Source organism: Rhagoletis pomonella, unplaced genomic scaffold, assembly GCF_013731165.1.
Source record: "Rhagoletis pomonella isolate Grant_MI unplaced genomic scaffold, Rhpom_1.0 Rhpom_scaffold_00007, whole genome shotgun sequence".
In the NCBI taxonomy this organism is placed as follows: Eukaryota; Metazoa; Arthropoda; class Insecta; order Diptera; family Tephritidae; genus Rhagoletis; species Rhagoletis pomonella.
In genome coordinates this window covers 28,538,926-28,547,915 of record NW_023458561.1, presented here as the reverse complement: position 1 = coordinate 28,547,915, position 8,990 = coordinate 28,538,926, and positions in this window count along the sequence as shown.

Below are 8,990 nucleotides of genomic sequence, written 5' to 3'. Positions count from 1 at the left end.
GCCTTTATCTTTGCGCAACTTTGTTTTTGTTTTTATTTTTACCTTTGTCTTTATCCTTATCTTTATCTATGTACGTACTGACCTTTACTTTTATTCTTGGATTGGTCTTTTTCAAGTGTTGTTTCACTTCAAAAAGTTTTCGCGTATTATGCATACATGTGCTCATAGATATATGTATGTACATATGTATACACATACATAGATTACCAAAAAATTGAGCCAGATCCACATTAACTGCAATCAACATATGTATTTACATATGTATTTACATATGTACGGGTACATACGCTGTGATTAGGTTATAAATATTGGTCCATTTGGTTATCAAAAACCGAAATATGTACTTACGCACACATACATACTTTTTGTCTCCTTCCCACACTTCCAACATATGCACGTGTTTGCAAAATGATGACGAGGTGATTTTGTATGGAAAATCATTTATGCCCATATATTTGAATAAAATAAACATATATAGAAGATATCAACCAATACTTTCCATATACCAAACGAAAGGAAAACTCTTGAATTTTTGATTAAAGAAAACAAACAAAATCATTCGAGCGATTTTCGAGCATTTTGGTAATGAAAAAAATTTGCAAATTTTTTCAACAATTTTTTGCCTTAAAATGCTCAATATTTGTTAAATTTATATAAAATTTGTACCCGATAATATTTCTACTGCTCCAAAGAACCTATATCCCGAAAATGAAAGTTATATATGCCAACAATAAGTTGCTAGAGCACTTTAAAGGCTCAAAATTGACCCCAAAATAAGGCAATGTTTACCGTTGTTTTTACGACAGAAACCGATTGGTTATTTACAAAAATGAATCTGTCGACAGGTTTGGAATTTTATCTTTGAAACGCCACACTTTTCTTTGAAATCGCTTTATTAGTTCTCGTGCAATAAGCGTTTTTGTGAAGCTCTAAAAATTACAACTACAACATTTGAACATAGCCCCCATACCTTAAGGTAAGACGTATTCTACGTCAAAATTTAATTAATCAAGCAATTAAAAACAATCAAAAATTATTGAAAATAATCGAAAACAATAAAGTAATCATGTAATTAAGTTTAATTAAATAATTTTCTTCTATGAAAGTAATTAATTATTAATCATTAAAAAGGTGCAAATAATGGTATTTAATCATAAAATGTTTACCCCAAAAAAAACATGCTGTAATTAATAATTATTATGATTGTTAATCATTATTTAACAGGTCTGCTTTGAATACACCATTTTCTGCACTTCACAAATACTTTTTCGAATTCAGGACAAATAAAATGAAGACCGAAATTTTAAGTTATGTCGGACGGAATACGAATATGGTAGCACCTACAGCAGAATACCATGTCAACAAATATGTAATGTTAAATAAAGTAAAAGTATGTAAAAAAAATTTTAAATCATTTTTTTATTGATATTTTATGTTCAAAAGTAGTTAGTTAGAAGCTATTGCCCGTTGACTATTTCGCAGACATCGCCATACAAATATATTTAGTTAGCTTTCCTCAAAGAAAATATAAAGATAATAGTAGCCTTTAGTTCCTTTCTAATCAACTTCAAGTTGACTTATAATTAGATACATTTCCTGCAGGGTCTGTGCACACGCACACATACTTACGTATTGCATAAAATATTTTATTATTTGCAATTTATTTTAGATTAATCTGTAACACGAAAAATTGTACGACATGTATGTATATATGTAGCTTATTTATTATTAAATCAAATTCATAAAGTATTCTTTATCGAATATGGCAAAAAGGCTAAATTTCTTATTATTGCTGTTGTGGCTGTGGCTGTTGCTGTTGCAAAGAGACTTTAAGTTGCACATCTCAATAAGTCTGTGATGTTTTAAATTACCGATTGACTGGCCGACTGACGGACACGTTCAACAAGCAATGTCGTTGCAACAGATGAAGTGCCAATGAAAAATTGATGGAAAAGGTTGTTGTTTCATCGAAATAAGATAATCCATTCAAGCTATATACACACGCATATTCATACACACAAAAGCAAATACCAATGATTCACTCAACGTGTTGCACAATGTAGAGCACCTTGGGAACCAAATATTTTTCTTTTATTGCACAGACGCAATTAACGAATTTTCGTAGAAATTGAGTGTGCCCGCGAACGTCTTTAATTATTTTTTGTACCAATCTATTGCAACAAAAAATCTCTGTACCACAATTTGATTTTCAATAGGTATGTTTGAATGTACAGTTTGTTTGATGGATATTGTTGCTGCTATGGTTTTTGACTGGCAGGAAATAGACATATTGACTTTGAATTCAGTAATCACTCGTATTTTTTGTTGTTCCTCAAACCGAGTTCACATTTGCATACTCACTTACTGTGCCACATACATATAATTGTCAACACATTTTTGTCATGCCTTTTTCTTAGGGCCATTTTCAGAGTGAGAGTTAACTTTTGTTTTTTTTTATTAAAATTCCGATTAAGTAAACAAGAGTAGAATATCTTCGTTTAATCTTCTCAGGTATAAGTTCAACCTGCTGCAGTAACCAGAACGCAGTTGGGCTATTGTGGTCCGAGGATACCGAGGCAAACGAAGTTCTGTCTCGTCCACGTCTGGTGGTTGTGTGCCCAGAACGGCATTCACAGGTCGGGAGTCTACATAACTCGAGACTGCCTCTCTGTGAATGCCGTTCAAGGCCTGTCGATAAGCTGTCGGGTCCAGAGGTTGTTTGATTAACCTCTGGACTTCGTCCGTCAGTTCGTAGAGCTGCCTCCTGACGTGCCTGGGCGAAGGCTTTTCTGCAAGTAGTCGCCTATTTGGATGGCCACATCTGTGGCTCCCAACCAGCAGGTACATGTTTCTTGTCCAGGGTTTGACTCAATGCCAGCCCTGAGCAGAAGTATTCGAAGGAGAAGTAGCACTATGGACGTACAACTTTTGTGGGATTTCGCCAACCTAAACGGGGTTAGATCGCCGAAACAACAGACCTTGTTCGGATAAAACCCGAGTCATTCCGGTACGTATTACAATTATTTATTTTTTTCTCGAACGATATGGCCTAGTGAAACCCGAAATCAACTCAACAAATGAAAGACTTTCTAAAGCAATTAATTTCCCCTTTTAGGGAAGGCATGGTTGAAAATTTGACGACCCGCGAAGCAATATCTATCTGCGTATTCAAAGTCTATGGAAACATTAAGAAGCGTACGATGGAAAGATATCAAGTTTCAGCAATAAGTGTTTTTCATGAATGTTTTCGGAGTAGCTCATCCAGTTTTTGCAATAATGAATATTTTTTCATTTTGTTAGATTCTTAGCATCCTATTTTCGTATTCTGCTGCCGCAAGAAGGTTCTGAAATACTTTAGCAAAATAAGGCATCTAATACACCCCGTATCAAAACTATAAACGCACTACATTTTGACAAGTTTAAAAAATTTATTTTTATTGTTTTGTAAATTTGAGTTTTTTTTTATAAAAAAAAAAAACAATGTAGTTTATTCTTTAACCAAACCCGTACAAATCCAAACTTGTGCAACATTAAAAACAATATACCAACTTTCGTAAAAACTCAAGCCATACCATTCAATTTTAGAACAACTCGTTTGATGGAACTAGGAATTACCGCTGATTTTTTTTCAATTTTTTTTTTAATTGACGGCGTTGTGCAATTTCTTCCACACAAAGCTTGTTTGACTTTTTTCATAAAGTCTATTTTTATATAGAAGAAGTTCGACTAGCGTGATTAAACTTTAATTTATTCATATGAAAATTCATAAAATCTTATACGTCGGTATGCTGACCTTGCAACAAATAATCTCACAATCACCATAATCCTATTTTCACTATTTTACTTTGACTTTACAGTATATCAGTTTATTGTTTCTTATTTTCAAAGCCATCTGTTATGCAAAAACATAAAAATACGTATACATTTTATTACGAAGTCATTTATTTTTTACAACTCATTAATGTTGTTAAGCAGTGTGCGTCCGCCGAAAACAAAATATTTACCAACACTGCCACGGCATGTTGCTTGTTTGTATGTAGATTCAGCTGCGATTATTAAAGGTTTCTTAGATAAGTATTTACTTACACATATGTACATTAGGGTGGCTCTTATTTGTCAAGTATAATTTTTTGTTTGTGCTACCCCTCCATTTAGTTCCTTTATATAAAAAAATTAGCTGAGCGAAATTTTAAGTTAATCCGATAAGTGTAAAGTGTGCCCCTCGGCCCTCAAAATGCGAAATTCGCTTTTGTATTACTATTTTGAAATAACGGCGGTAATTCACATGTTCATGGCTATTCCCTTTTCTTTTTCAAGAGTAAATTCCAATTTTCTTGAGAAATAAATTTTATATTGACCTTTGCAAAAAAAAATATCAGTCGCCCATATCATTTGAAGTGAACAACGTGGCACAATGTCACCACCTATACTACGAGAGAAAGTTTATTTGCTCGGGCATTACTCGAATGAAATTGTTGGAAACAAACTTCCATCGGTGAAACAAGCGTTAAAGGTTTTCTTTTTCAATTTGCGGGTGTGTAAGTTAACCATAAGGGTAAGTGCCTCACTAGTTGTGCGGGAAGTGATGATATATTGGGAAAAAGCACGAATTCCGACGCAAGATTTAAGGAACTGTATACCAAAGTTGGGAGCTCTGTATCAACAATGGAGGCAACTTCAAAAACATGCTGGTAGATCGTCGGATGTTCATAAGAAACAAGAAGCAGATTTCGTAGACAAACTTGAGGATCTTTTTGACATAGCGCACGCCAATGCTTTGAGTATCATTACGATTGAAGAAGACAAGCAGTTCTTAATTAATCAGCGGTTGAGAGGGCGGCCAGGGTTCATGTATGGAATTGATTACCAGCTAATTGCGAAAGAGGGACGACTTTCTGAACGAAAAATACGAGAGGGTAAGAAGAAGGAGCGAAGCGATCATGAAATGCAACAACTGAGTAAGTATCTAAGTATTTATATGTATGTATGTTGATATTATTAATGGTTTTCATTTTTTTTAGCTCAACCTGCTATACTCATGACGTCGAGTTCAAGCAGTAGTGAAGATCTAGACTTGTGTGATTTGGAGCAGGTTCCACGAGTCTCAAACGATGTATCACCACCAGCAAAAAAAGAAAAGAGGGCGCCAAACAATAATTACACCAAAGCTTGCGGCTGCCTTGGATAAGTGCAAGATCAGTGACAGGAATGCGGTTCATATCCTGATAGCTTCTATAGAAGCGCTTGGTCACGATGTTGATAATTTCGCAGTCAACAGGTCCTCGATTCACAATTTTCGAGAGAAACTCCGCGAACAAAAGGCTACCGAAATCAAAAAAAATTTCAAGGATAGAAAACTGAACGCTGTTACCTTGCATTGGGATGGTAAATTACTTCCAGCATTAACGGGTAAGGAGAAAGTAGATCGACTTCCTGTGATTCTCTCAAATTGTGGTACTGATCAACTTCTTGGTGTACCTGGATTGCAATCGGGGAGTGGTAAAGAACAGGCAGCAGCTGTTTGTGAAACGCTTGCGGAATGGGGCCTTCAGGATTACGTGAAAGCATTAGTTTTTGACACAACAGCATCAAATACTGGCAGTTCTAAAGGTGCGTGTGTTTTGATCGAAAGCTTTCTAGAAAAAGACCTTTTGTATTTACCCTGTCGGCATCACATTTGCGAAATCATGTTAAAAACCGTTTTCGAGGAAAAGATGGGGAAAACTACAGGTCCAACTGTACCAATCTTAAAAAAGTTCCAAAATGCTTGGAATGGAATTAATGTTAATAATTTTAAGCCCGGAGTCGAGCATGCAAAGGTCAAGAAACATTTGGAGCCGGTCGATGTATCCCGAGTTCTTGATTTTGTACGAGACGCTTTGCAAAAACAACATCCCAGAGAGGATTATAGAGAATTTTTAGAACTGACTTCTATTTTTCTTGGCGAAACACCATCCCGTGGAGTGTCCTTCCGTGCCCCAGGGGCTACCCATCATGCAAGGTGGATGGCAAAGGCGATTTATTGCTTGAAAATATTCATGTTTCGCGATGAATTTAAATTATCACCGCATGAAGAAAATGCTATTTGTGATATTTGCATTTTCCTAACCAGTATATATGTAGAAGCGTGGTTTTGTGCTCCTTCTGCAGCCAAAGCACCATATTTGGACTTCACTGTTCTTTCACAACTTTATAAATATCAGGTTGTTGATCGTGAAATCTCTCGTGTGGCTTTACAAAAACTTAAAAATCATTTGTGGTATCTATCCCCTGAATCCATCGCCTTGGCGTTCTTTGACTCTAATTTGCCATCGGAATTAAAAATAAAAATGGTCAAAGCATTAAATCGTGAAACAGATGAATTAGAAGAAAATGTTAAAAGGATTAAAGTGGAAATAAATCAAATCCCAGAAATAATACACAATGGAATCGAACAATTTGTTTCGAATAAAACAAGGAAATTTTTCACTAGATTCGATTTAAGTGACGAGTTCCTTAATACAGATCCTTCGCAGTGGCATACGAATGAAGATTTCGTCAAAGCTCTAAGCCTGGTAGAGAAATTGAAGGTTGTAAACGATCCGGCGGAGAGAGGCGTGAAACTAATGGAGGACTGCAATAACTTATTTACAAAAAACGAGCAACAGAAGCAGTATGTGCTTCAGGTTGTAAGTGAGTACCGACAAAAATTTCCAGATAGCAGAAAACAAACTTTATCGAAAAATAAAGAGTTCTAAGTTATCATGACATTTTCTTTGTGAATTATTAACTCATATTTATTTCAAACTTCTTTGCCATTATTCTGTAAACTGAATTGAATTGAAGTAATAAATAGTCTTATAGAATTATATAAACTAAATACAATATGGATATTAATTAATTGATTGTTTATTATAGTTTATTAATTAAATACAATTTATATATAGTTTAATATAATTAACCAGACATTTTTTTTTACTAATTACTCTATAAAAATTTTTGGAAAAAATAAAATACTTGAATTGGCTTTGTATATGATTTTTGGTGTGTTTTGCATTTTTAAGGGCCTAGGGGCACACCTTACCCTTATCCGATTGACACCAAATTCCACAGAGCTCTTTTTTTTATAGAATGGAACCAAACTAAAGGGTAGCCTTCGAAAAATTATAAAAAAAATTAAAAAGTTGTATATAAGAGCCACCCTAATGTACATATGTGCATGGTATAATATTTCCAATCATTAATACTTAGTGATTATAAATATTTTCAACGCTTTTAATAATTATAAGTCATAAAAACATGATGATACTAAAATTACCGAATTTATTTAACTCGAATTTTGTTGTATGCATTAGTAATCTGTTTATGGTTGTTGGTGCAGCGCGTTTTAATTGAGCATAATTATTTTTTTTTTTTTTTTTTATGTTGAAGAGACTTTTTTAGTTTTCGAAATTTTCATCACTTAAACAATCTCAGATGATCCGTTCAGAAAAAATTATCAACTGTTACAAAATAGCTCAATTGTAATTAGATTTTTTTCGAGATCTCGATAAAACATAAAACTTTTAGTTAACTACAAAAAGCGAACTTGAAACTAGTTGAAAGGTAATGTAGGAGTCAGGCAGACGTAAGCGGGAATTTGTTCCCTTTAAACTAGTTTATATTTAAATATCCTTCTACAAATTGTACTTTAAACACACTTTTTTCTACAATTCACAAATCTATCTTCGAATCAGGGCAACTAAAATGAAGATCGAAATTTAATATTATCATTTTGAAGTCATGTCCGACGGAATTTGGATATGGCACCACCTACAACAGAGTATGTAAACAAATATGTAATATTAAATAAATAAACAAGTAGAAAACTTAAAAAATATTGTTTTTCTTATTGATATATTTTTTTTTTGTCCAAAAGTAGTTAGTTACAAGTTATTAACCATTGACCATATTGCGGCCATCGCCATACAAATATAAATAAAAGAAAAAAAATGGATAAAATTAGTTCCTTCGTAATCAACTTCAAGTTAACTTATAGTTAGAATAATTTCCAGCAGGGTTATTCAGTTATCAGTGACTAGATATCTGTGGACGAAAATCGGGACATTTCTAAAGCATCGAATCCGAACATACAATTTAGTTTTTAGAATAAGTAGATATAACAACTTTTAATAAAGTTTTATTGAGAACAAAAACCTGAAAAATTATCGCAAAAATATATTTTTTATATCCATCAATTTTTTGTGGGGGAATAAGTATTATTTTTTATTATAATTTCACTAAGGTCAAATAAGTATGGTTTCATTGAAAGACAACAAACTTAATAATAATTGTAGAAACCTTTAAACAAATTTTAAGCAAGAGTGTTAGGGTGCAATAAGCAAGAGTACCAGTTTGACATAATAAAACATAATCAACGAAAAATTGGCACACTGTGCATATGTACGTTTCGTACGTTTCAAATTTGGACAACGAGGCGTTTATATGGAGCCATATCATAGTAATTCTATAAATATAATTGAGCGTGTTCAGAAGGTTGCTCTAACATTTGCATTACAATCTTTGGAATTTTCGGCTCTATGTCCTCCTATACTTTTCCTTTACTTTTGATAAACCTGAAGACCTTGGAAGCTAGAAGCTCTGTGCTCTCTTTAACTTTTATTGTCAGTGTTATTGTATTGGATTGTATCGATAACGCTATAATGTTTTTCTTATGATTTCATATTGTAGTTTCTTGGTGTGATGAATTCCAACATTAAAAGGTATGTAAATATATATGAACACTTAATTTTTCCTAATCGAGTAAGCGCTGTAATTAATTAAAGCCAAAGGTCTTAAACCAATTTATTTGCCGCTTCTTCCGCATTAAAATCATCCCTGTGGGGAAAATCTCTAGTTCTGGACTGGTGCGCTTCTAGTACATTTAGACCCAGTACTGGTTCGCGATAAATCTCTTTTGCATGTAAACAACTGGCGAATTTAACATGGCGGTGTCCTAGGAAGTGTCAATT